The sequence below is a fragment of the Marmota flaviventris genome, chromosome 7, assembly GCF_047511675.1.
Source record: "Marmota flaviventris isolate mMarFla1 chromosome 7, mMarFla1.hap1, whole genome shotgun sequence".
Taxonomy (NCBI): domain Eukaryota; kingdom Metazoa; phylum Chordata; class Mammalia; order Rodentia; family Sciuridae; genus Marmota; species Marmota flaviventris.
In genome coordinates this window covers 54,208,036-54,231,051 of record NC_092504.1, presented here as the reverse complement: position 1 = coordinate 54,231,051, position 23,016 = coordinate 54,208,036, and the positions used below count along the sequence as shown (strand labels likewise).

At 35.8% G+C, this 23,016-nt stretch overlaps 1 pseudogene; it reads left to right on the top strand.

The window, feature by feature from the left end:
- Positions 1-700: 700 nt before the first annotated feature.
- On the top strand, positions 701-20,694 carry LOC114084174 (UDP-glucuronosyltransferase 2B17-like; annotated as a pseudogene).
- The last annotated feature ends 2,322 nt before the right edge of the window (positions 20,695-23,016 follow it).

Genomic DNA, 23,016 nt, shown 5'->3' with positions numbered 1-23,016 from the left:
ACATATTAAAAAAAAAAAAAAAAAAAAAAAAAAACAGTAACATTAGATTAGATTAGAATGTTTTACACTACTGTTAAAAAGCATTAACAATAACTCTTAACAATAGAAATGTAGATATCATTCAAGTATCTGCATCACTGAAAACATATTTTCAGTAGGGGAGTCTTGTAATTTGAACATAGCTTGTCACCACCCATGTTTCTGTTGAAGTTTAGTTGTACAATATTGAGAAGTGTGATTACTTTGTCAACTTTTTCATCACTGTGACCAAAATACCTAAGAACAACTTAGAGAAGAAAAAGTTTATTTGGGGCTTAAGGTTTCAGAGGTCTCAGTCCATTGATGGTTAACTCCATTGCTCTGGGCCTAAGGTGAAGTAGCACATCATGAGTGAAGTCCCAGCAAAGAAAAGCCACTCAGCTCATGTCAGCATCTGGAAGGAGAGAGGAGGAGAGAGAAAGAAAGAGAGAGAGGCACCACAGGACAGATGAACCCTCTAGGGCATACAAACTTTTATAACCTTGAGGTACTCTACTTGTGTTTGTCCTTCTATCATCCACATCATCAGCCTGTACAATTGTACTTTGAAGTGCAGGAGTTATACTTTAACATTGAATTGATTTATCCTGAGACATATAAGCCTGAGAAATTGAATAAAAGAAGAGCTGCTAATGTAAAAGAAGCATTACCTTGTACCAAGATGTCTGTGAAAAGGAACTCAGTCCTTCTGCTGATACAACTGATGTGTTACTTTAGTTCTGGAAGCTGTGGAAAACTGCTGGTTTGGCCCACAGAATACAGCCATTGGATCAACATAAAGACAATCCTGGATGAACTTCTCCAGAGAGGTCATGAGGTGACTGTTCTGACATCAACAGCTTCAATTCTTATTAATCCCAACACAGCATCTGCTATTAATTTTGAGGTTTACCCTAAACCTTCAAATAAACAAAATTTGGAAGAACATTTCTCCAAATGGATCCATGAATGGATTTATGATACTCCAAAAAATGACTTCTGGGAATTTTTTTCATTAGTAAAAAACTTTTCAAGGAATATTCTGATACAATTGAACACCTCTGCAGAAATGTAGTTTTAAACAAGAAACTTATGATGAAACTACATGAATCAAAATTTGATGTGGTTCTTGCAGATGCTATTGGTCCCTGTGGTGAGCTGATGGCTGAGCTACTTAAAGTACCATTTGTATACACTCTCCGCTTTACTCCTAGCTATACATATGAAAAGTACAGTGGTGGACTTACATTCCCTCCTTCCTATGTGCCCATTGTTATGTCTGAATTAAGTGATCAAATGACATTCATGGATCGGATAAAAACATAATGTATATGATTTATTTTGATTTTTGGTTCCAGTCATTTGATGTGAAGAAATGGAATCAGTTTTACAGTGAAGTTCTAGGTAAGCTGGTTCTTTAATTAGTACTGTGAAACCTAAATTTCCTGTGACTTTGAAGCTGAGCTTGCATGAATATAAAATCAGAAGAATTTCTTTCTGTAAGTAAAAGGATGGAATGAAAATATAAGATGAACAAGTAGTCTCACCAATAAAAAAGGGCTGTTATATTATAGGGCCAGTTAGAAACCAGTGGCAATTACTTATTCAAAATGCTTCAGGATATAATAACCTGCAAATTGAATCACTGAATATTTCTCTGAGCAATTACATATCCATTTTAGTATTCTTTTTATCTTTAAGGACACTCATTATTAACCTCACTAAAAGTTTTAATGATAATAGTCATGTACATTAATAACATACACATGTATTACTCACACAACCATATATATGTACCATGGAGGAAATTGTTTACTTTTGAATAGAATTGTTTACTCAGTTCAAAATTAAAATAATATTTATTTGCATTGCTGTGAAGATTCCTTCACAGTTAAAAGTGTCTCTATCTCAGGCACAGAAAGTTATAAATTATGATTACTTATATTTCATATTCCTTTGATAAAAACAAGCAAATCATGTATTAAGGCCTAAAACCTTGGTGTATAGGGGAAAAAAACCTTATAAGTCTATATTTCTTAAACTGCATTTACCATTTAAGACAATATGAACTAAATTAAGCATCAGAACCAATCTCTATTTTAATATTTGAGTAAACTTTCTGGCTGTTACTTTCAAAAATATATATTTTACCAAGTTAATACTATTAATCTCTTAATATGAGGCAAGACCAGTAGTGGTCATAAGGAATTCAGGCATACTCGGTAAATCATTACAGTTCACTTGAAGAATCAAGGATCAAGGGAATAGTTAGCTCAATTGTAAGAATTAGACTGACTACTCCTAGAAAAGATATCTCTTCAGTTATGGGAGCATTGATTGTTAATGGATCTCAGAAAGATTCTAAAAATTTAGGTTACTTTTGCAGTTTTAGAGAGAAAATAAAATGCGTGTTTACTTCTATGGAGGTGTAAGTTAGTAATTTAATTATTTGTGATTGTGAATATACTAATGGAACACTAGAAAGTACCCACACAACTAGTTTATGTACATATTAACATATGTAAAACATATCAAATGTAGTATGCAAAAGTGTGCTCTAAAAAACATATCAAGTGTAGTATGCAAACACACAAACACATACATACACAGGTGCATTTAAACACCTTGCATACACAAATCGAACTCATTTCAAGGCAAATATATGAAACATTCAAGGTATATGTTTCTCATTTTCTTTTCTTCTCTTTCTACATTCAGGAAGACACACTACAATATATGAGACAATGGGGAAAGCTGATTTTTGGCTCATTCGAACCTATTGGGATTTAGAATTTCCTTGTCCACTCTTACCAAATTTTGACTTTGTTGGAGGGCTCCACTGTAAACCTGCCAAACCCCTCCCTAAGGTAAATCTTCTCCTGTTTATTTTGTTCTATTTGATTAACATTTTTGGTAGAAATGACTCTGCATTCTTAATTGAGAGTGTTTAACTCAGAGATATGAAAAGCAAGATAAAGAGTTCTTCCAATTATAGACCCAGGCATTTCTATGCCATCACATGTAATGGCATTTCATTATTGTCACAGAAGAAAGTAGGATATCGGGCATCCTTGAGAATAATCAGGAAAATTGAGGCCTTCATTATGTAATACATAATAAAGAATAAATCATTTATTCTAATAAATACAAAGAATATTTATTAAGTAAATGTCATATACCAGAGATAAGTGCTGGATATAGAGAATTATAAAGTTGACACAGTTTCTGCATCAACCAGAACTTATATTCCATCTGGGTACAGAGACAGTAACAAGTAATACATTTGTGTGTGTTATCATAAGGAAATCATACAATACTAATGAAACCTCCAGCAAAGATCATTAAAAAAAATCCTAAAAGCCTTAAAAACTAAGGTGAATTTTAAAGAATCCACAGAATAGGAAAAGGGGTTGAGGGAGAGAGGAAGACACAAAAGGAAAAGCACATACAATAGTAAGGAAAATTCCAAGAACTTCAAGAGTAGTTCAGCAGGAGAAGGCTCAGCAAAGAGGAGATGATGCTAGAGAGGTAAGTGAAAGCCAGATACATAGTAGTTGTTTAAAATATCTGTGAAGTACATTGGGTACCAATGAAAAGAGTTAAGCATAAGAGAAATGTGAATAAAGTTTCCATTTTGAAAAATTTCAAAATGCAATCACCAAGTTGGATTTTAGAGGGAAAGACAATGCAGAGGAACCACTCAGGAAGTGTTGCAAGACTGCAGATAACAAATGATGTAAACATGGATGAGGTTGTTCTTACATGTGACTATGCTTATTTATCTATTAATAGTCAAACTTCATATTGTGTTACCTAGAAAAAGTAGACAATACTGATACTCAATGTCCTTGGTACAATCATAGGATCCATAGCAATATCCGCTGTTGTAATTGTAATTATTCCTTTTTTGTTTCTATAAAACTATTTTTCCTTCTGAAAAGCTGAACTTTGTTATCTACTTTTAAAGACCCCAACTATACCAAAAAGGTAGGATTAACACTTAGAAATACTAGTATTTGGATATTTTTACATTTAGTTCATTTTAGCATACCCTAAACACTGCAGTGTACATTAATTTGGATTATATTCAAATTGAGAGATAGATACTCACAATATGGCTGAAACAAACTGCCATAGATGTTCTCTAGTAAATGTAGACCACCCAGGTACAGTATGATAGCTCTATTACCAATAATATTAATTAGGTAATATGTGCCAGGCACAGTGGATACAATTTCATATATAACAGAAACTAGATTTCTGAAAAATCAACACTGTATTTTCAGCCAAAGACCTAGAGAACAGATATTCCATCAATTTGCTTAAAGGTAAATGTGTGAGTTTTGGCAATCAAATGAGTAAGTGGAATTGCTGAAATTATATTGTAAGTGTTCAAGCTCTTCACAACCTTTTAGCTGTAAAGTAATTGCTTTTCTCAGTGATATGAATGTGTGGCCTTTACTTGTCTTCAATCCAGATTTGAACAAACTCACCTGAGAAGTGAGACCACTACATCTTAGATCATGATAGGGATGTTGCCTTGAGAGAGCTTTCTGCCATATGCCAATCTTAGAGGACACCTCAGGAAAACTCCCTTGGAAAACTTAGGCCTCAACATCACAATTTCCCGACAGAATGATCATAGAAAATTGCAAACATAATGATGATCTAAGATTCCTTGTCATTTATTTTTGAGCCCAGCCCTTTAGTTTACAATTACAAAATCATTCTGTCAGCAAATAGGATAATATTTCATAGGAGAAAACAGAAAAGTCTAAAACATTTTAAATAAATACCATGCTTAGAAGAAAACATTACTTGCCATACTGTTATGTGATCTCTTAAGAGTTTCTTTTTTTTCTACCTCTTTAAGGCCCCAACATATTGAGATATTATTCAAGCCTCATATTCAATAGAATTATTTTGTTGTTTGTGATAAGTTTCATACAATACAAACAGAAAACCAAAGTTAGTGAAAGTTCTGACTAAAAACTGAGACAGGGTTATTGTAAGTTTTTAACCATTAACCTCTGATCTTGAGAGATTTCCCCATTCACAGTAGGAGAAATTGAAAAGGTCAATAAAAAGGAAAGACAGCAGAGAGAGGAGGAGGAGGATGAGAAGGTAGATAGCAGTGTGATCATGATAAGGAATAATAGTAGCAGGTGTTATTTAATAGAATAAACAAGATTAGAATACAAGCCAATATTAGAAACACTGTCTTCTTGATCTTTATTATATAAAGTAATGCTCCTCCAAAATACTTGCTCCATTAATAATTAGATTCTCCGACAGTTTCTGTATTGTTTAAATACAGAAATTTGTCAAAATGACAAAGATCCAAATGTATCAATACTCTTAACAATGCAAATAGCTTGGGTTTCACAGTATACCAATTGTAATTATACAAACAAAAAAATCAAATGAATGTAATCTGTGTTCATGGAAGTTACTTATAGAATACATATTGGAAAAATGTCTTACATTAATTAATTAACACATTAAGTGATATCATACTTTAAGTAATGATCTTAAAAGTTATTCTGGTACATGCCACATCATCACAATCACTTTATTTACTTATATATTTATTTTTATCTCTCTTTTGGTACTATGGATTCATGTGCACTCAACTACTGAGACATATGGACAGCCCTATTTTAGATTTTTTTGAGAGACAGGGTCTCACTGAGTTGTTTAGTGCTTCAGTGTTGCTGAGGCTGGCTTTGAACTTGAGATCCTCCTCTCTTAATCTCCTGAGCTGCTGGGATTACAGGCATGTACCACCTTGCCCAGTACAATTACTTTACAAATAAATGCTTAACTACATTAAGTCATAACACATGTTTAGTTGGAGATTAAAAGGCAAAATACTGATTATAACAATATCATTATTTTTGTGAGAAGAAAAGATATACAAAATAATTTTAATCTTCCATTTACATTATATATGTGCATGTATCTATTCATGTACTTACATGAACAGAAAAAAAGACCACAATGAAAAAATTCAAATTTTGAACAAACAGTATCTCTAAATGAACCAAAGATCATTTTGGCAAATCTTCTTAAACATTACATACTTTTTTCATGCTCTTCCAAATTTTCATATGATTGAATAATTTTTCCTAAAAATAATGTTGCAGAAAGACTGGGACCTGTCTATGTCAGGGATTAGTTGGTTTAAAAAAAAGGGTATATTTATAAAACAGTAGTAGTGAGAAAATCTTTGTACAACATGAGATTAAGAACATTTTGAGCAGGGAGAAAATATATTGAATACATTGCTGTACACGTTGCTCTAGCTTACTGGAATCACAAAATAACTGGATGTGTCACATGTTCCTAGGAGTAGTGCAATGTCACTATATGTGAATGCGCTACTCAACAAGTTGACCTGTTCTATAAAAGGGCCAGAGGAATTCCCACTGTGGTTCAAGAGCTCCCATGGTTCATATTGAGGTGAAAATAAGGATTCTTTCACAGCCACTGATATACAGTTCATTCTCAAAGAACTTCATTATCATTAAAAAATTTCAGGGCAAAAGATGAGACATATCGTCCTACCTCCCACTGTTGGTTTTCATTGTTATTTTCCATTTCCTCTTCCTGTAATGTTTTGCCGAGGATGTTTTGAAGAGATGGTTTTCTAGCTGCAAATTCTTTTAACTTTTGTTTATCGTGGAAGGTTTTAATTTCATCTTCCATCCTGAAACTTCATTTCACTGGATACACAATTCTTGGTTGGAACCCATTTTCTTTCAGTGTTTGAAATATGTTATTCCAGGATCTTCTAGCTTTCAGAGTCTCTGTTGAAAGATCAGCTGTTATCCTGATTGGCTTACCCCTAAATGTAATCTGCTTCCTTTCTCTTGTAGCTTTTAAAATTCTCTCCTTATTCTGTATGTTGGGCATCTTCATTATAATGTGTCTAGGTGTGGATCTCTTATGATTTTGCACATTCGGCGTCCTGTAGGCTTCTAGGATTTGGGATTCTGTCTCATTCTTCAAGTCTGGGAAGTTTTCTCATATTATTTCATTGAATAGATTGCTCATTCCTTTGGTTTGGAGTTCTGTCCCTTCCTGTATCCCAATGACTCTTAAATTTGGTCTCTTAATGTTATCCCATATTTCTTGGATGTTCTGCTCATGTTTTTTTAACAGTCTTGCTGAGCTGTCTATGTTCTTTTCAAGTTGAAATGCTTTGTCTTCATTGTCTGATGTTCTATCTTCTAAGTGTGCTACTCTTCTGGTAGTATTCTCCATTGAGTTTTTAAGTTGCTTTATTGCTTCCTGCATTTCTAGGATTTCTGTTTGTTTGTTTTTTATAACCTCTATCTCCCTGTATAGTTGATCCTTTGCTTCCTGGATTTGTTTGTGTAATTCATTGTTGAAGTGATCTTTCATTGTCTGATTTTGCTGTCTAATGTCTTCCTTGAGACTCCAGATCATCTGAAGCATGTATATCCTGAATTCTTTATCTGACATTCCATCTGCTGCAGCTGTTACCTCTTCTAAAGTTGAGTTGACCTGCATTGCTTGTGGTCCTTTCTTTCCTTGTCTTTTCATACTGCTTGTGTTTCTTTCTGCTTGGTGAAACTGTTGTGTTTTTGAAATGTTTTTTTTTCCCCTATATATTTATATTGCTCTTTTATAGTTGAAAAGTCTCCCTTGCAGGGTCGGGGGGTGGTCTGCCTACCTTGCAGGTGTGGGCGGCGGCTCTGCTCTGCCCTTACTCCAATTGGGGTGTCGTGATTACCACGATGGCAGGTCACTGGGCCTGTTCTGGGCATGGGCGGCGGCTCTGTTCTGCCCCTACTCCAATTGGGGTGACGAGTGTACCCCGCCGGCAGGCCACCAGGCCTGATCCGCTGGTCGGTTGCAGGTCTGCCTACCCTGCAGGCACGGGTGGCGGCTCTGCTCTTTTCCCCCTCCAATTGGTGTGACTTGTCTACCACACCTGCGGACCGCTGGGCCGGTTCCGGGCGCGGGTGAAGGCTCTGTTCTGTTCCTACTCCAATTGGGGTGACGTGCCTACCACCCCGGCCGGCCGCTGGGCCTGTTCCACTGGTTGGTCGCAGGTCTGCCTACCTTGCGGGCGTGGGTGGCTGCTCTGCTCTGCCCCTACTCCAATTGGGGTGACGTGTCTGTTGCACAGGCAGGACACTGGGCCTGTCCCGCTGGTCGGTCGCAGGTCTGCCCACCTTTCGGGCACGGGTGGTGACTCTGCTCTGCCCCTACTCCAATTGGGGTGACATGTGTACCACGCCGGCAGGCTCCTGGGCCTGATCCGCCAGTCTGTCGCAGGTCTGCCTACCTTGCAGGCACCGGCGGCGGCTCTGTCCTGCCCCTCCTACCACACCTGCGGACAGCTGGGCCTGATCTGCAGGTTGGTCGCAGGTCTGCTCACCCTGCGGGCACGGGTGTCGGTTCCGCTCCGCCCCCACTCCAATTGGGGTAACGTGACCACCACACCGGTGGGGCCTGATCCAGGCGCGGGCGAAGGCTCTGCTCTGCCCCTACTCCAGTTGGGGTGACCTGTGTACCACGCTGGCAGGTCGCTGGGCCTGACCCTCCAGTCTGTCGCAGGTCTGCTTACCTTGCAGGCGCGGGCGGTGGCTCTGCCCCGCCCCTCCTACCACGCCCGTGTACCACTGGGTCGCGGGTCTGCCCACCTTGCGGGTGCGGTGGCGGCTCCGCTCCGCCCCCTCTCCAATTGGGGTCACGCGACCACCACGCCTGCAAGCTGCTGGGCCTGCTCCAGGCGCGGGTGGAGGCCCGGCTCCTCCCCTCTGGCTCAACGACAAATCGAGAGAGACTCGTGTGTCTGTGCCTCACCCTCCCTACCAGGAGACCAACTGTTTCTGTTGCCGCTGGTATTGATGAAGTTCTCTCCTCTGCTGCTTTCTGATGACATCAGATCTCTGCCATGTTGCTATCCTATGCAAATGGCAGCATTTCGTTCCCTTTGCCGGGTAACCAAAGCAACGGGTGAGTCCTGACCGGCCCTCAGCAGGACCCGGAACGAGAAGCAGTTTCCGCGGGCTCCTTAGCCCTGGGCCAGAGCAGTTCCGGGAGCCGGAACTTGGCCGCTCCATGCTCGGTGTATGCTCTGATAAGAGCAGGCTCCAAGAAGCAGTTTCCACGGGGTCCTTAGCCCTGGGCCAGAGCAGTTCCGGGAGCCGGAACTGCAATGCCAATCAAAATCCCAATGGCATTTCTTGTAGAAATAGAGAAAGCAATCATGAAATTCTTATGGAAAAATAAAAGACCCAGAATAGCAAAAACAATGCTAAGCAGGAAGTGTGAATCAGGCGGTATAGCGATACCAGACTTCAAACTATACTACAGAGCAATAGTAACAAAAACAGCATGGTACTGGTACCAAAACAGGCTGGTGGACCAATGGTACAGAATAGAGGACACAGAAACCAATCCACAAAACTACAACTATCTTATATTTGATAAAGGGGCTAAAAGCATGCAATGGAGGAAGGATAGCATCTTCAACAAATGGTGCTGGGAAAACTGGAAATCCATATACAACAAAATGAAACTGAATCCCTTTCTCTCGCCATGCACAAAAGTGAATTCAAAATGGATCAAGGAGCTTGATATCAAATCAGAGACACGCCATCTGATAGAAGAAAAAGTTGGCTATGATCTACATACGGTGGGGTCGGGCTCCAAATTCCTCAATAGGACACCCATAGCACAAAAGTTAATAACTAGAATCAACAAATGGGACTTACTCAAACTAAAAAGTTTTTTTCTCAGCAAAAGAAACAATAAGAAAGGTAAACAGGGAGCCTACACCCTGGGAACAAATCTTTACTCCTCACACTTCAGATAGAGCCCTAATATCCAGAGCATACAAAGAACTCAAAAAATTAGACAATAAGAGAACAAACAACCCAATCAACAAATTGGCCAAGGACCTGAACAGACACTTCTCAGAGGAGGACATACAGTCAATCAACAAGTACATGAAAAAATGCTCACCATCTCTAGCTGTCAGAGAAATGCAAATCAAAACCACCCTAAGATACCATCTCACTCCAGTAAGATTGGCAGCCATTATGAAGTCAAACAACAACAAGTGCTGGCAAGGATGTGGGGAAAAGGGTACACTTGTACATTGCTGGTGGGACTGCAAATTGGTGCAGCCAATTTGGAAAGCAGTATGGAGATTTCTTGGAAAGCTGGGAATGGAGCCACCATTTGACCCAGCTATTCCCCTTCTCGGTCTACTCCCTAAAAACCTAAAAAGAGCATGCTACAGGGACACCGCTACATCGATGTTCATAGCAGCACAATTCACAATAGCAAGACTGTGGAACAAACCTAGATGCCCTTCAATAGACGAATGGATAAAAAAAATGTGGCATTTATACACAATGGAGTATTACTCTGCATTAAAAAATGACAAAATCATAGAATTTGCAGGGAAATGGATAGCATTAGAGCAGATTATGCTAAGTGAAGCTAGCCAATCCCTAAAAAACAAATGCCAAATGTCTTCTTTGATATAAGGAGAGTAACTAAGAACAGAGTAGGGACGAAGAGCAGGAGAAGAAGATTAACATTAAACAGGGATGAGAGGTGGGAGGGAAAGGGAGAGAGAAGGGAAATTGCATGGAAATGGAAGGAGACCCTCAGGGTTATACAAAAGTACATACAAGAGGAAGTGAGGGGAAAGGTAAAAATAATACAAGGGGGAGAAATGAATGGCAGTAGAGGGGGTAGAGAGAGAAGAGGGGAGGGGAGGGGAGGGGAGGGCAGGGGAGGGGAGGGGGGATAGTAGAGGATAGGAAAGGCAGCAGAACACAACAGACACTAGTATGGCAATATGTAAATCAATGGATGTGTAACTGATGTAATTCTGCAATCTGTATATGGGGTAAAAATGGGAGTTCATAACCCACTTGAATCAAAGTGTGAAATATGATATATTAAGAAATTTGTAATGTTTTGAACAACCAACAATAAAAAATTTTTAAAAAAGATGAGACATATAAATAACCCAAAGATATTATTACTCAAGTACATGTATCATTCCAATGCAGTGAAAATGCTGATTCTGTATCAGTATTGTTCTGGACATGTACAGGATTGTTAGGATCCTTAGAGTTATGTAAAAGAAATTCCAAACAGTAATATTAATCTTCTGAATGCTAGTGTTTATTCATCTCCAGTTTTTATGAGCTATTATAGAGGAAAACTTGGGAAACTCTCACAAATTATAAAGTAAGGAATGAAATACTATAGAGATAGGAAACATAAAAATGTACAAAAATCCTGTGCACAGGTAACTTTACTTCTGGGCTCACAAGGACAGAAATAAGTACTAATAATTCCAAACTAAAAAATCATCCAGATTAAAATTCTGGAACAAAATCAAGTGAAGTACTATAACAATAAGAATTATAACCAGTACTAGCTATAGTGTTGAACAAAAAAATTACCATTAGTAATAAATAAAATGATGAATAAAGAGTCTACATATAATAATTTCTCACATCATCTCTTGAATTACTATTTAATAGCTCTATGTCATTTCTTACACACACACACACACACACACACACACACACACACACACACACACTTATTTCTACAAGTAAGCCTAATGGAGCCTTCTATGTCATTACACACATCTCTTTCCAAAGATAGTGAGTGACTGGGTCAATTTAAAAATATCCATAACTCCCAAATTCTAATAATACATGCTTTTCTCTTCTTAGTTTATATACCAATAATTTCTCTGCTTTTCCTACATTTTTATTGGTTCATTTGATTGTACGTAATGATGAGATCTGATGTTACATAATCATACATGTACACAATATAACAGAATAATTTGGCCAATAAAACTTCCCAGGAATTTCCCTTCCCTTCCCACCTCCCTCCCTTTGGTCTCTTTCTCCACTGATCTCCCTTTGATTTCCATGAGGTCAACCCTCATTTTTTCCATTTTTCCTCTCTAGCTTTCAAATATGAGAGAAAATATACAACCCATGACTTCCTGAGTTTGACTTATTTCATGTAAGAGACTCTAATTCCATTCATATTTTTTTTTGTAAAATGACATAATTTTATTTGTTATTTTGGCTGAATAAAACTCCATTGTGTATATATACCATTTTTTCTTTATTCAGTCATCCATTGACAGACACCTAGGCTTGTTCCATAGTTTGTGTATTATGAGTTGTACTGCTATAAAATGGGTATGCATATATCACTGATATAAGATGATTTTAATTCTTTATGGTAAATACTGAGAAATGGTGTATGTGGGTGATATGATATTTATATGCTTACTCTTTGAAAACTATCCATACTGATTTCCAGAGTGGTTGTACTCATTTACAATTCCTCCAATGGTGTAAATTTTTTTCTGCATATCCCCTCCAGCATTTATTTTTCTTTTTATTCTCAATGACTTCTATTCTGACTGGTGAAAGATAAAATCTCAGTGTAGTTTTCATTTCCCTTGTTTTTAATGATTTTGATCATTTTTTGTTTCTATATTTTTGTTGCCTATTTATATTTATTCTTCTGAGAAGCATCTTTATTTCATTTTCTCTTTGATTATTTGGGTTGTTTAATTTTTTTGGTGTAAAGTTTTGGGAATTCTTTATATATTCTAAATATTAATCATTTGTCAGAAGGTGTTTTGCAAAGATTTTTTTCCATTTTATAAGTTATCTCTTCACAATTCTAATTGTTTCCTTTGCTGTTCAGAAGCTTTTTAATTTGATGCCTTCCAATTTATCTACTCTTGGAATTATTTCGAGACCTTTAGGTGTTCTATTTGAGAAAGCCATTGCCTGTGCCTATATGCTGGAGTGTTGACCCTACAGTTTCTCCTATATGTTGTATAGTATTGGTTCTAATTTCTAGTTTTTTGATCCATTTTGAGTTGATATTTGTGCAGGGAAAGAGATAAGAGTATAGTTTGATTTTTCAGCAGTATTCCCAGCATCATTTATTTAAAAGGCAATCTTTTCTGCAACGTATGTTTTTGGCATGTGTGTGGTTTTCTCTGTGTTTTCTATTATATATTACTGGTCAATATTTCTTATTCATGTCAGTACCACATAGTTTTTGTTACTATAGCTCTGTAGTATAATTTGACATCAGATATTGTGATGTCTGCAGCATTGCTTTTAGGGTTATAATTGCTTTGACTATTATGGGTCTTTTATTCTCCCAGATGAATATTACGATTATATTTTCTAGTTCTGTGAAGAATGTCATTGATATTTTCATGAGGATTGCATATATATTATGTATATTGCTTTGGATAGTTGGTGATTTTAATAATATTAATTCTACCTATCCATGAACATGGGGGTTCTTTTCATCTTATTTTATATCTTCTATAATTTCAATCTTCAATTTTAGAGGTCTTTTAACTCTTTTGTTAGTTTTATTCCTAGGTATTTGTTGTTGTTGTTGTTATTTTGTTTTGAGGCTATTGTGAATGAAATAATTCTCTTGATTTTTTTCTCTGCAGATTCATTGTTGGTATATAAGAAAAGTATTGATTTTTGTATGTTGATTTTGTACTCAGCTATTTTGTCAAATTTGTTTATTAGCAATATCAGTCTTTTGTTGGAGTCATTTGGCTCTTCTAGATATAGGATCATATCATCTACAAACTAATAATTTGACTTCTTTCTTTCCTGTTTTCTCTCTCTTATTTATTTATCAATCCTTGTTGCTATTTTACTGGTTTTGGAATTGGTTTGTTCTTCTTTTTCAAGGGCCTTGAAATGAAAAAATAGGTTTTATGTGGGATCTTCATGATTTTATTATACAGGAACTCACAGCTATAAAGTTTTCTTTTGGAAATTCCTTCATTCTGTGCCAGAGGTTGTATTACTATTGTCAGTTGAGTCTAAGAATTTTTAAATTTATCCCTTAATTTCTTCTATAATCCATTTTTATACAATAGAGATTGTCCAATCTCCATATGTTCATATAGTTTTTGTATGATTCTGTCATGTTGATTTCTAATTTCATCCAATTATGATCTGGTAGAATATAATAAGTAATACCACTTGTTTTGTATTTGATGAGAGTTGCTTTGTTGCCTTAAATATTTTGGAGAAGGTTTTGTTGAGCTGCTGAGAATAAAGTATATTCAGATGCTGTTGAATGAAATGTTCTATAGATATCCATAAGTTCATTTGACTTATAATATTTTTCAGTTCCAAAGATTTCTTATTGATTCTATGTCTGGATGACCTATCAAAAGATGAGAGAATTGTGTTGAAATTATCAAGAATTATTTTATTCAGGTCTAACTGAGGATTCAATTTGACTACTGTCTCTTATGTAATTAGTTGGATCCATGTTTATGACTTAAATATTTATAATTGTTATATATTATTGTTGGATTATTTATTTTACCAGTATGAAGTGACCAGTTTTGTCTCTTCTGATTAATTTTGGCTTGAAGTCTGTTTGTCAGATAAGAGTAGATAATCCTTCTTATTTTCTGATTCCATTTGTATTATGTATCAATTTTTATCTTGTTTCTTTCAGCCTATGGCTGTCTTTACCTGTAAGTTGTGTCGTTTATGAACAACATATCATTGGGTCTTGTTTTATAATACATTCTTCCAGACTATATATTTTAATTAAAGAATTGAGATGATTTATATTCAAGGTCATTACAAAGAGATGTTTATTAATTCTTGTCATTTTGATTCATTTATATTTAATGTGGTCCTATTTCTCATTTGCTTAGCTACTCTTCCCATCCGATTTGTTCATTTGTGAACTTCAGGGTTTGTTTTTTAATTCTTCTATATGGACTCTTTCATTAAATAATTATTATCATCATGGTGGCTTATTTTCTTTAGTATTGTCTGAATATTCAAAGCTGGTCACTTTTTCTTTTATATCTGATGTTCTGTTTTCAGTATTGTCTACTGAAGTTTAAAGATTTTCAACTGACCTTTTATTTGGTTTATTTTATCTTTGACTTTCAAGATTTATGTTTGGTTTTTTTCAATATTTCTATCTTGTTGAATTTTTCATTTATATTCTGTAATGATTTTTTTTTTAATTCATTCAATTGTTTTCCTGTGTTCTCTTGGAATTCATTGATCATTTTTATAATTCATTGATCATTTTAAAATATGATAATTTCATTGATTTTAGTTTATAATAATTTACTTTTTGAATTGTATACCTGATGTTTTAAAAATTTCAATATCTTTGGCATCAGTTGTTGCTAAATTAGGAACTTTTAAGTGATTTTGTGTTACCTTATTTTTACATAATTCTTATAGTCTTGTGTTGGATTTCATGCATATGTTAGGAGGGATTTGTCTTCCATACTTTAAAAAAATAGTTACAGATGGACACAATACTTTTATTTTATTTAGCTAGAATTAAATATTTATATTTAATGTCTTTAATGTCTTTAATGTCCCTTTAATGTCCTATAATACACATTTCTCATGTTCTTTCTAAGATTTAAATTAATAATGTTTCTGACATTAAATCAATCCTAGGTCATCCAAAAACAAAAGCTTTTATAACTCATGGTGGAACCAATGGCATCTATGAGGGGATTTACCATGGGATCCCTACAGTGGGCATTCCTTTGTTACGGATCAAGCTGACAACATTGTTCATGTGAAGGCCAAGGGAGCAGCTATTAGATTGGAATACAGAACACTGACAAGTGCAGATCTTCTCAAGGCCTTGAGGATGGTCATTAATGACCCTTTGTGAGTACAACAACTTTGACATTGGGTAGTATTCATAGGAGGATTGTCTTTTCATCAATGAGTATAAATTTTAGCCCATTTTGAGGAGGGTAATTTTTTAATTAATTTATTTATATATGACAGCAGAATTCATTACAATTCTTATTACACATATAGAGCAGAACTTTTTATATCTCTGGTTGTATACATAGTGTATTCACACCAATTCATGTCTTCATACCTGTACTTTGGATAATAATGATCATCACATTCCACCATCATGAATAACCCCATGCCCCCTCCCTTCCCCTCAAACCTCTGCCCTATCTAGAGTTCATCTATTCCTCCCATGCTTCCTCTCCCTATCACAGTATGAATCAGCTCTCTTACATCAAAGAAAACATTCAGCATTTGGTTTTTTGGAATTGGCAAACTTCCCTTAGCATTATCTTCTCTAACTCCATCAATTTACCTGCAAATATCATGATTTTATTCTCTTTTATTGCAGAGTAATATTCCATTGTGTATATATGACACATTGTTTTTATACTTTCATCTACAGAAGGGCATCTAGGCTGGTTCCACAGTTTAGCTATTGGGAATTGTGCTGTTAAAAACATTGATGTGGCTGTGGAGGAGGGTAATTTTGAAAGAATCTAAAGATTCAACCCATATTAAATCTATTTTCAACCAGTTTAACCATTACTATTTCTTAGTTATATAAAACTTCAAATATCATAAGTATTTCAAAGTTGGGTTGATCTCTTAAATTACATAGATAAATGATTACTGCACCATTTCTACACATGTGTGTGTGTGTGTTTGTGTGTGTGTGATATCACATTTTCTTTATCCATTCATCTGTTGATGGAAACCTGGGCTGGTTCTATAATTTGGCCACTGTAGATTGTAGCATAAATAGTGAAATATGCAGGTATCTCTATAGTACGATAACTTTAATTCCTTTTGGTATATACCCAGCAGTGGTATATCTTCATTATTTGGTAGTTCTATGTTTAATTTTTTGAGGGAATTTCACCCTAATTTCTATGTTAGCTGCACTACTTCCCATTTACACCAACAGTATATAAGTATTCCCTTTTCCCTGCATTTTTTCCAACAATTATTTTATTTTGATTCCTGATAATAGTCATTCTGACTGGGCTGAGATGGAATCTCAGCATAGTTTTAATTTGCATTTTCTTGTTGGCTAAAATGTTGAAATGTTGAACATTTTTAAATATATTGGTTTATAGTCAGATTTTTCCCCCTGTGGCCAAAATACCTGACAGGAATAATTTAAATTACAGAAAGAAAATTTTATTTTAGATCATAATTTTAGAGGTTCAGTTCACAATCAGCCAATTCGATTGCTCTGGGCCTAAGATGAGGTAGAAAATCATAGCAGAACATCACCACAGAGGAAAGCTACTCAGCTCATGGGAACCAGGAATCAGAGAGAGAGAGAGAGTGATAAGGATCCAGGGACAAATATAATGCCCAAGTTTACACCCCCAGTAATCTCCTTCTTCCAGCCACACCCTAGGAATAGTTACCACCAGGAATGTATTCACTTCCATTCAAATGAATTAATCTGCTGATGAGGCTGTAAATCTTATCATCTAATTATTTCACCTCTGAACATTTCTGCACTATCATATGAGCTATGCGGGGGATATCTTATATTCAAACTATAACATGTCTGTTCAGTTCATTGGCCAATTTATTGACTGGTTTATTTGGAGAATATTTTGGTATTAAGCCTTTAGAATTCCTTATGTAATTTGAATATTAATCCTGTCAGAAGAGGAGAGGGCAAAGGTTTTATCCTATTCTATAGGCTGCCTCTTCACTGTGGTGGTTGTTTTCTTTACTATGCAGAAGAATTTTAATTTGGTGAGTCACATTTTTTGATACTTCCTATAAGTTTCAGAAATATAGGAGTCCTATTCAGGAAGTCATTGCCTGTGCCTATATCTTGAAGTGTTTCTTCTTGTTGGTTCAAAGTTTCAGGTCTTATACTCAGGTCATTGATCCATTTTGTATTCATTCTTGTACAGGGTCAGAGTTAAGGATTAAGCTGCAATCTTCTACATATGGCTATCCAGTTTTACCAGCACCATTTTCAGAAAAGGCTTTCTTTTTGCCAATGTGTATTTGGGGCACTTTTCTCAAGAATAAGATGGCTATAGCTGTATGGGTTTATTTCTTGGGCTTTTATTATATTTCATTGTTCTGTGTTTCTTTTTCTCCCACACTATGTTATTTTTGTTACCATGGCTCTGTAGTCTATTTTAAAATTGGAATTGTGATAATTCCAGAATTTCTCCTTTTATTCAGAATTGCTTTGGATATTTGGAGTCTTTGGGCTTCCATATAAATTTTATGATTTTTATTTTAGTTCTGTGAAGAATTCCATTGGTATTTTGACAGGGATTTTATTAAATCTGTAGATTGGTTTCAGCAGATAGCTATTTCAACAGTATTCTTTCTGCTGATTCATGACTTTCCATCTCCTAGTATCTTCTTTCTTCAATATTCTATAAATTGTATTGTACAAAACTTACACCTCCCTGATTACATTTATTCCTACTGATTTTTCTTTGAAGGAATTGTTGAAAAATGATTTTCTGATTTCATTCACACTGACTTTTTTATTTGTATATTAAAAAAGCTCTTTTGTTTTGTGTGGTGATTTGTGTACTATTACTTTTCTGAGTTTGTATTTCATTATCAGATTTAAGTCTTCTAGTTGATTCTTAAGGATCTTCTAAGTGGCATTACATATGACCTGCAAATCCTATAATATGATCCAATAGTGGGTACATAGGTGTCCTTACTTCACCATCCCTGCAAGTTAATTGTGATATTTCCAGGTGATCACTTTTGATATGGTGTGTTTTTATTGTACTATTGGGAGCTTATTTTAGAAAATGTAATGTATTTTAAGTTATTAAGAAATACATTTAAAACAACATAAAATAATAGAAGAAATGCCTATGAATACTATGCTAATATGGCCAATAAAAGTACCTCTGAGGAGTGACATGATGGCCAAGACCTTAGCCATGAGAAAGAAGCAAGACTGGGAGTATTGTATGAAAGGATGTTCAAGGAAAAGCAAGATGAGATTATAAAGTATGAAGATGTCAAGGGAGAACACATTGGTGACACTGGGGAACAGGAAAAACACACATGTGCCTAAAAACACTAAAAACTAGGAAAGGACCCACAATATGATTCACTTATCCCACTTCTCAGTATATATTCAAAAGGTCTAAAATCAGTATACTATAGGAATTCAACTACATTGATATTTATAGTAGCACAGTTCACTGTAGCCAAGTTATGAAACCAATGTAGGTGCCCTTCAACAGATGAATGGATAAAGAAATTATAGTGTATACACATAATGGAGTATTCATCATAAAAGATGAAATTATAGCACTTGCCAGTAGATACATAGAACTGGAGACTATCATGCCAAGTGAAACAAGCCTGTCTCAAAAAGCCAAAGGTCAAAATTTTCTCTCATATCAGCAAGTTAATCCAAAATAATGGGGTGCATGTGGGGAGAAAGGGAAAAAAGAAGAGAAAATTTTATCAAAAGAGAGGAAAGATCAATAGAGTGAACAAAGTATATTGAGGAGGAATAAGCAGGGATAGGAAAAGGGAAGAAGAGTGGAAAAAATCTAGCTAAAGTTAATGTGTACATTTGTGGATATATCACAGTGAATCCCAATATCAAGTATACACAAAAAACACTAATTAAATAAAGTATAAATAAATTTCAGAAAGATCAGTAGAGTAGAGAGAGTGAAGCAAGGGGAGGGAGGAATGGGAAGAGAGGATTGCTAGGGGATGAGTTAGAGCAAGTTATATTTCTTGTTTTTCCTGCTAAGCATAAAACAACCTGTTTACCAGATGATCCCTGCTACACTGAAATCTTACAGCTACTGAACCCCTTTGGTCTGTACTTCTATAACTATTGCAGGCTATTTATAATGTTACATATAACTTAAAAAAGTCAATAAAAATAAAACTAAAAGGACACATATGCCTAGATAGAATGAGTGAGGAAAAATGATATCAGAAATCATGGCCAGTGTCTAACCCATCAGAATCCACTAGTACAAGAATAGACATCAATTTTATTCTACTTATGATGAGAGGTCACATGAAAAATTTGAGCAGAAGAACTTCATAATTAGATGTGTATATTTTAATAATCCCAAACTGGCTACTGAGTGGAAAATACAGTAGAGGGTAAAAAAGAAGAGGAAAAACAGAGAGAATACTTAAGAAGCACTGCACACCATGATATGATTCCTCTTTAAAAGCTTCAAGGTGATCTTTTACAAATTATGTGCTTTCTCTTTCACTTATTGGACTCAGAATGGTTCATAACTATTTCCTCTGATGGAATGAATTTGACTCACATTCTTGAAATTGCATGGGCACTTTTGAAATATTTATACAACAGAACATAAGTTAAAATCAGACATTATATGGTGACAAAAGAAAAAAAAAACAAATCATATGCAGGGCAAGTCTCTGATAATTATTTTAAATCATCCATATGGCACTTGTGAAAAACTTTCATTGACTTCATGTACTTAGACAAATTAACTTATTTTCAATGTTGATCCTTTTATATTTCACCTTTAGATATAAAGAGAATGCTATGAAGTTATCAAGAATTCAACATGATCAGCCAGTGAAGCCTCTGGACCGAGCTGTCTTCTGGATTGAGTTTGTCATGTGCCACAAAGGAGCTAAACACCTCCAGGTGGCTGCCCATGACCTCTCCTGGTTCCAGTACTACTCTTTGGATGTGGTTGGGTTCCTGCTGGTCTGTGTGGCAACTGTGATGTTCATCATCACTAAATGCTGTCTGTTTTGTTTCCAGATGTTTTTTCAAACTGGAAAGAAGAAAAAAAGGGAGTGATTTTATGTAGGCCTGGCTCCTCCCATTGCTCCCATTAGAGGTGGTTATATGGCCAGGTTCCCACCTATACTAACAACTTTTCACAAATCACTTTGTCAAGTCAAATTTTATCTTTATGAAATTCACTCCCTGTGTAAGAGACAGAAATATTTCAGTTCAAGGAAAAGTTATTTGAGAAAATAAAATTAAATCATATGCATTTATATTGCCATTTGTTTCTGTTTTGTAGCTTTCACCTCTTTGAAGATACAGTTTACTAATTAGAGTGTTGGGATTAGCCTTTCCATTGATTTTCCAGGAAACTGGAAGTGATGCTTACCTTTCATTGTACATTAAGCCCCAGCATCCCTCTTTCCTGAAAGATGAAGGAAACAAAGTCATTTGTCAGTGGCTTTAGAAATGTAGTGATGCCTACCTGCTTTCTCTTATCAAATAGAAGTATGTGGGAAATATTTGGTTTCATGAGCTCATTCATTTTTGCTCTTAGCCCTTTAAAAATGTTCACCTAGATGTCCTCATTTTCATTCCCTCTTTCGGGGAATATATAAAATATAATTTTTTTTTTATTTTTGATTGAACAGAGCAGAAGGATCTGACTCTAACAAAGAAATAGCCTGCGTTTGCTTTAGTTATAGCAGTACAGACAAAAGGGGTTGCGTAGGTGTAAGATTTCAGTGTAGCAGGGGATCCTCTGGTAAACAGGTTGTTTTACGCTTAGCAGGTCACAGCAATCTCTGCCCAACCCTAGAGAGCTGTTGTTTGATTAAGACTCTGAGCTAAGGCAGTGAACCAGCATGATCAGGGGTTTAGAATTTCACACAGGATTTCCCAGGAAAGCAGCTTCCCAGCCTTATGTTGGCTCAAACAAACCCATAATTCATATACGGCTTCCAAAATTCTTACAAAATTATGAAGTAATAGTGTTAACAGAACTGGGAACTTCTGAGATACTGAGGCAATGCGAAGACCCCCTTCAAACCCCGAGTCTTGTGATCAGTTCAGAAAAATTTCAGACATGTCACTCAGAGTAACAGGAATGAGTTTACTGAAGGGATATAGCAAAAGGGAAAGGGGACACTCTCAAAGGAGATAAATGTTCCTCTAAGAGAGGAGAAGGAAGACATGCCTCTCCTGCACTTGGGTTTCATTGGGAATCTCAGAGAAGTTTCCAGTAAGTTCTGCCCAGGTCCACCTTTGGATTTTGACTGAGAGCAGGGTGACATCACACTTTGAAGTACTGACTGTCATGGCAACTCTAGGTCACTTTGGCCCATGCTGAGTAGTTCCAATTGGATTTTGTTGTTGTTTTAGAACCTGGGACTGAACTCAGTGCACTTGACCAATGAGCCCATATCCCTAGCCCTATTTTGTATTTTATTTACAGGCAGGGTCTCACTGACTTACTTAGGCCCTTGCTAAACTGCGAAGCCTGGTTTTGAACTCATGAGCCTTCTGTCTCTGACTTCTGAATCCCTGGGATTATATGTGTACAGCATTGTGCCCAGCCCCTAATTTTATTCTTAACCACACATTCTTACATATTTTACATTGAGGAAGAACTATTGTTATCTTCCAGAGTTTCAGGATCTTAAGACATTTTCTCACATTGTGTCATATATATTTTTATGTGACACAATTTACAGATATGTAAATATAAGCAACATATATGTAATAAACAGACTTATATACATATTTTCCATGCACACATAGTAGGCTTATTAAACTACATGAACTTTTAAACATTTTCACCTTCATTATTGAAAGTCCTTTTAGACACCAGGCATATGTGTATTTACATGACAACTTGCCAATAGTTGTAGGACTACAGCTTTAATCTTCCTTTTCCTGTCCACTACATTATCAGAGACAGTGGCCAAAGCAGATATCTGGCTCATTCACACCTACTGGATTCAGAGTTTTCTTTCCCAACCCTACCAAATGTTCATTTTGTTGGAGGACTCCACTGCAGACCAGCCAAACCTCTGCCCAAAGTAAACCTGTTCCCATTTAGTTGTTTCTATCTTTCTTACATCTTCATCAGGTATGATTCTCTCTTTCTTGCTCAAAATGACTCACTCACAGTGTCAGAATTACCTGAAATGGATCAAAGATACCTATAAGTTTGAATTCTTGCATGTCTATACCACAACAAGTAAGTGAATTTCATTTTTGTTACAAAAGAATAGGGACTTTTGATGGGACTTTTGAGGATAGGGTCAATTAAATGAAGATTTTCTTTACTTAACACATAAGAAAATAGCAGTCATTCTCTGAAAGAATATTGAAAAGGGAGTAACATGTATCACAGGAAAGTGCTGAATA